Raw genomic sequence first — 6,676 nt, forward strand, 5'->3', positions numbered from 1 at the left:
CGAATCCCCGAGCAGACTAGGTGAAAAATCTATAAATCACCTTTTTTAGGCAGATTTGGGCTCTTAACCCTAGTGGCTCTGGATAAGAGTGTCTGCTAAATGACTCACATGTAAACAAACTAGACCTCTGTGAAAGGGCGACAGGTAGCCTACTGGTTAGAGTGTTTGGCCGGGCAGCAGGTAGTCTAGTGGTTAGAGTGTTGGGTCGGGCAGCAGGTAGTCTAGTGGTTAGAGCGCTGGGCCGGGCAGCAGGTAGTCTAGTGGTTAGAGTGTTGGGTCGGGCAGCAGGTATCCTAGTGGTTAGAGTGTTTGGCAGGGCAGCAGGTAGTCTAGTGGTTAGAGCGTTGGGCCAGTAACCGAAAGGTTGCAGGATTGAATCCCTGAGTTGATAAGGTAAAAATCTGTCGTTCTGCCCCTGAACAAGGCAGTTAACCCACTGTTCCCTGGTAGACCGTCATTGTAAATAAGAATTTGTTCTTAACTGACTTGCCTAGTTAAATAAAGATTACATTTAAAATATAAAAAGCGTGGCAGTAACTTATTAACTTTTCATTATTCCCAGACAGACTCCTCTGAAGGCAGGCAGGCAGCACACTCCTGAAAACTGCTCAGCAAAGCAAAGGCTCTTTTGAGAGCTACCAGATTATATTAAAAAAGCTTATTTTCAGTGTCTGTGTTTATATGTTAAGGGGGTTTTCCTTTGGCAGGTAATGTCACCAATCTAAATATATACATTTGTATTTAATTAACTAAATGTATGATGTTTTTGGTTTATGTCAGTTACATTATGCTATAAATGGTTATTTTATGGCTGTTAGTGATAAAATGAACTATAACACTTTATATTTTGTAATTCTGAGTAATTACTACTTTAGTAAGGATATACACTGTATTCAGTACTGCTGCAGTTGCTAAATAATTCCAATAGATGGAAGCTTAAAACAGTTCAGATTAGTTTAGGTAAAGTAACCAAATCAGCAAACTACCTGCTATAGGTAATAATGCTTAGATAGGTTTTATTTAAAAAATGACCAATGTTATTTAGTACTAAAATGGTATTTACTAACATAATATTATTACTAAAATAGTTGTAGGCTACCCTACCCTAGAATTAGGGTTCAGGCTAAAATAGGTTATACGTAGGGTTAGAGTTTCTGTACAACACTTTGTGACATCTGCTGATGTAAAAAGGGCTTCATAAATACATTTGATTGATTGTTAGGTTCAGGGTATTTAAAGAGAAACTGTATGGGTTTATATCTCTCTTGCTCCTCCCTGTGGTCTTCTGTGGGTACTACATACCTCATAATCTGAGGTAGCAACTGTGTCAGAGCTACAAATCAATGAGCTCCACCTATCCATTTGGTTTACAACTCAGTGAACCTGCGCAGCATTCTCTCATTTGATGCCTACGAACCAACAGATTTCAACGATTATCATATTACCCAGCAGCCATTTAGAAACAACATATCAAAAGAATATATATTTCTTCATTTAAAAAAAAAAGATTTTCTAACTGTTTAATTCGGCCACATCTTGAAAAAGAGGACAGGGACATACGTTTTGTTTAGGTTTTAAACCTTTTTCTGAAATAAAATATGGTTAAACATGTTTAACGTTTGATGGCTTTGCACCAACCATCTCTTCTACTCACTAACACTGTAGGTCACTACAACGTGTGAACAGTGAGCTTCCTCACCAAGTAGCTGTAACCTAGTTAATAATAAGTTACCTGAGGTAAACCTACAAGGTTAACGTGGGCTGGTCTCATTGATAACAACAGTGAACCTGACATTGTGACGCAGAACAATGGACTGGGAATAGAACTTTCAGAAGGTGAGTTGGTGCCACAGTGTTCAATACAACTAATTGGAGCTGGCAGGGTGAAACATGACCTAAAATAAGACCTGTTTTTACAATACAACTAATTGGAGCTGGCAGGGTGAAACATGACCTAAAATAAGCCCCACTTTTTCGCGTTTACTTCAAAAAGACAGCAAACAGCTGGGACATATGGTAATATTATATAACTGGGCTCCTTGGTGGATGCATTGAACTAGTTTTATCAGTAAATGTGGTTAAAAACGTAGTGTCCAGCCTAGTCCTAGCCCCCGCTGCCGGCTGGTCGCGCTTGTCTGCCCTAAACAAACCCTGTCTACCACCCCTCCCGTGTTTAACCTTGAATTTAGTTAAGAAACAAACACTTGTCTACGAAAAGAGACACCCAGCCGAGAGCCACGAAACAAAAACAACTTGTAAATGGACCAAAACGAACCAACTCTTTACGGATCTGTTCGTCCGTAATAAACGGAGGCAGATTAGACACCACTACTCTTGTCGAAATCAGCACCAACACACCCCTCACATAAATCATACTGGTAAATAGCCGGGCAACAAGACTCACCTTTTACATTACCACAACCACCGCCTTGTTCATTCTGGATACAGAGTGTATATGTTCCTCTCCCACCTGTTCACCGACCATGATCAATAATTCCTCCACACCATTCTCCAGAACGCACCTGAAGAGACAGCGTTTCTTCTCCACTCGGTTGAGGACATCACACCTCCCAAACAAACTACCCTACTCCCCCCTCAACTCTAACCGATAAACAGTGGAAACTAACAAATAAACCCTTAACAACTAGAAAATACATTTGGAAAATACGCTAAAAGAATAGTAGCCCTCCTCAGGAACCACAAAACCCTCACACAACACCTTCTTCTTCTATGATATAATGGTGGTCCTCAAACCATTTTTAAAGGTGCATGGCGCCACCTACTGTGCTGGAGTGTGTTCAATCACGGTTTACACCATTTCTAAATCCTCCTACCTAACTCAGTACTTCTGAGAAAATAAAAAAAGAGCCCTAGTATCTTCTAATATACCCTCCCCCATCCCCCAAATCCCTTCCAAACCCCCCCAACCCCATCCAACCTCAATGACCCTACACTTCAATCTTTCCCTCTCTTCAACATCCTTACAACAATATAACAACACATGCTCCACCATTTCATTGGCAATACCCTCCAGACACAAACCATTCACATGCTGCCAACCAGATGTAAGGACCAGTTCAATGCACAATGTCCTAAGAACAATCAAGTAAACACCACCTCTTCCTTCCTAATCTGACCTTTGAACCTTGGTCCACCGACCTTTAGAGGACATATAAATGCCGTCCCTTGTGCTCAGAGTCCCATCTCTTCTGCCACACATCTATCAAAATGTCTCTGATCTTACATTTGTCCTCACCTCTACCCAGTGGAACATTAACATATATTATATCTTGTTTTAAAGCTCTTTTAGATAACTGGTCTACAATTTCATTCCCTTCCACACCTGAATGTGCTGGGACCCAGCAGAATCTCACTACTACACCCATTCTCTCATTTCTCCATAATAACATTGATACCTACAACTGTCCAACCAAAACCACTGCCTTGTCTACTAGTATATTCCCAACAGTCATCTAGAACAGTAGCAGTGGGATGCTCAACCTCACAGCCTTGCAACCCAATAACCTAATGACAATTTATTATGCCATATACCCAAAGGCATCTCACCTGCCTCCACTAGTAAGACACATACAGATGTTGATTTAAATGCACCAATACATATCCTTAACGCTTTATACTGGATTGCTTGTTGTTTGGGGTTTTAGGCTGAGTTTCTGTACAGCACTTTGAGATATCAGCTGATGTAAGAAGGGCTATATAAATATAAATAAATCAGATTTGATTTGATTTGATTCTGTCCAGCTTAAGTCTTCGCTGCTATTCCATAAACTATTCACCCGTAATCAATTGTCGTCCTGATCAGAGCTCTATAAATATCCATCAACGATTGTCTGTCAGCACCCCATTCATAACCAGAGACCCACACAACCCACTACCATGAAAGTGATGGAATGAGAGAGAGAGACATCGTTACAACACTGTACATAGACATAATATAACGTTTCTTCTTCTTTGGAGTTTAACGGCGGTTGGCATCCAATATGTTGCATTACCGCCCCCAACTGGACTATAATATAAATCTATTTTACTTTGTGATACAAATGATAAAACACCCTTCCAACTAACCCTACACTCATTAAAAACCCACTACCCCATTCCAATTCTTTGACCCTATCTGCTCCTGCACCATGCCAACTAACCCTACACTCATTAAAAACCCACTACCCATTCCACTACTTTGACCCTATCTGCTCCTGCACCATGCCAACGACCTGGGAGGACGAGACACCACCACTCAACACACCCTGTAACAGCAGTCTGATAGGGGTCCAGACATAGTAGGATTGGAGAAGGTCCCCTCTATTTCTCTCTCTCTCTCTGATTGGAGGAGACAGGTAAAATGGTGTGTCTCCTCTGGTCAACAATACTCACCTTGAGAGACTTCACAGCTTTTTGGAGCTCCTTCAGCTCCTTCTCTCTCTCCTGGAATCTCTGCTGGACCTTCTGCTGACTCATCCCCAGCTGCCTCTGTGGAGAATCACTTTTCAATGAGCTATCAAGCTTTATTTGTCCAGTAGATCAATAGTATAGTGATGTGACATAGGGCCCATAGAAGATAAGGATACAAATATTGAGGAAGTGTCTGTCTGAAATTATATCATTATGTAGTCATGTGAATGATTATAGTTTTAACAGAACACAAATCAGGGAGTTGATTGGGTGTTTGATAATGAATGATAATGGTGTTTGATAACGAATGATAATGATGTTTGATAACTAATGATAATGATGTTTTACTTGTTGGATTCTAGCTAGAAATATACTTATTCATGTTACCATACTATAACGTATTGATGACTTTACATGTATAAGGAATGTATATGTTGGGGTCAATGAAGGGTGGATAGGAATTTGGTGTTGGAAAGTTACTGAGAGAGACAAGGGGAAGTGCTGAAATATTCTGTTCAAATATGTTATTGCTGAATATCAATGTTCCTAAAGAGGGAGACAAAGGGCAACTAGTTTCAGTTTCTGATAAGGTAGGCCAGCTGCAGAACTAAGGAGGAGCCAGGAATTCAACAGTCTAGTTAGTCTCTGATAAGGCAGGCCAGCTGCAGAATTAGGGAGGAGCTAGGAATTCAACAGACTAGTTAGTCTCTGATAAGGCAGGACAGCTGCAGAACTAGTGAGGAGCCAGGAATTCAACAGTCTAGTTAGTCTCTGATAAGGCAGGCCAGCTGCAGAACTAGGGAGGAGCCAGGAATTCAACAGTCTAGTTAGTCTCTGATAAGGCAGGCCAGCTGCAGAACTATAGTGGAGCCAGGAATTCAACAGTCTAGTTTCAATCTCTGATAAGGCAGGCCAGCTGCAGAACTAGGGAGGAGCCAGGAATTCAACAGTCTAGTTTCAATCTCTGATAAGGCAGGCCAGCTGCAGAACTAGGGAGGAGCCAGGAATTCGTCTCGAGGTCGAGTCAACAGATGAAGTGAGAAGAAATCTCTGGGAGGGGGGCCAGAGGGGCCCACCACAACAACCCTCCTACTACAGTCCTATCTCTCACATATACACTTCCACACCCACCAAGGTTTTAGCATCAGGCACGGCCATGACTTCACCAGTGAGAGGAACCAATTCAGTTCCTGCCTAGCAACAGAGATGTATTGGCTGTCTAGATGTGTGAGGAGTTGACCCAGCCTAGTATGAGGTTATAAATATATGTGCTGTGTCATCATACATTGTCTTTGCAGCTGTTTGAGTTTTTATTATGTCTGTTCAGAACCTAACAGACTTTAGAAAATGGTGATACATTTGGAGAATCTGGGTTAACATATCTATATACTGAAGGTTGTGTTCATATTTGTTCTGCTGAGGATCCATTTAATTTGAATGATCTCATATTCAAACTGCCTTAGTTCCTACTGTATCTTTAATTCTTTGTTTATCAGACAGTCACCAACAAGTTGTTCTGATCTTACCTGTTTCTCAGTCCTCTCTGCTGCAGCTGACACTGTATCATGGCCTTTATGTCCATCCATTGTACACAGCAGACAGATACACTGCTGATCGGTACGACAGTAAACATCCAGCAGTTTGTCATGATGAGAGCAGATCTTCTCCTGTAGTTGTGCGGTGGCTTTGACCAGCTTGTGCTTCTTGAAAGCAGGAGATTCATAGTGAGATTGGAGGTGAGTCTCACAGTAAGAGGCCAGACACACGAGACAGGACATGAGGGCTTTCTGCTTTCTGGTCCCAGTGCAGACATCACATGCCACATCTCCAGGTCCAGCATAGCACAGAGCAGGAGGGAGAGCAGCCTGGAGTCCTGTCTTCTTCAGTGTCTCTACCATTTCAGCCAACATGTTATTTTTCCTCAGATTAGGCCTTGGAGTGAAGGTCTCTCTGCACTGAGGACAGCTATAGACCCCTTTCAGAACATCCTGATCCCAGCAGCCCTCAATACAGATTCTACAATAATTGTGTCCACAGGCAGTAGTGACCGGCTCCTTCAGTAGATCCAGACAGACAGAACAACAGAACTGGTCCTGGTCCAGCAGAACTCCCTGCTGAGCCATTTGGACGGTTGTTTTCACTCTCACACAGACAGACGACACAGAGACTCAGATACGTTTTGTTTCCACAGAAGTGAGTTTTTGGGAGGTATGGACTTTCTGGTTCTGCCAGATAGGTGCGTATAGAGGGAGGGAGTGAAGGAGGG

General features: G+C 42.1%; 1 pseudogene; it reads right to left on the reverse strand.

Annotated features, from left to right (window-relative positions):
* Positions 1-6,676, reverse strand: part of LOC115193081 (tripartite motif-containing protein 16-like) — a 38,364-nt pseudogene extending 31,688 nt beyond the window's left edge.

The sequence above is a fragment of the Salmo trutta genome, chromosome 4 (genome assembly GCF_901001165.1).
Source record: "Salmo trutta chromosome 4, fSalTru1.1, whole genome shotgun sequence".
NCBI lineage: Eukaryota > Metazoa > Chordata > Actinopteri > Salmoniformes > Salmonidae > Salmo > Salmo trutta.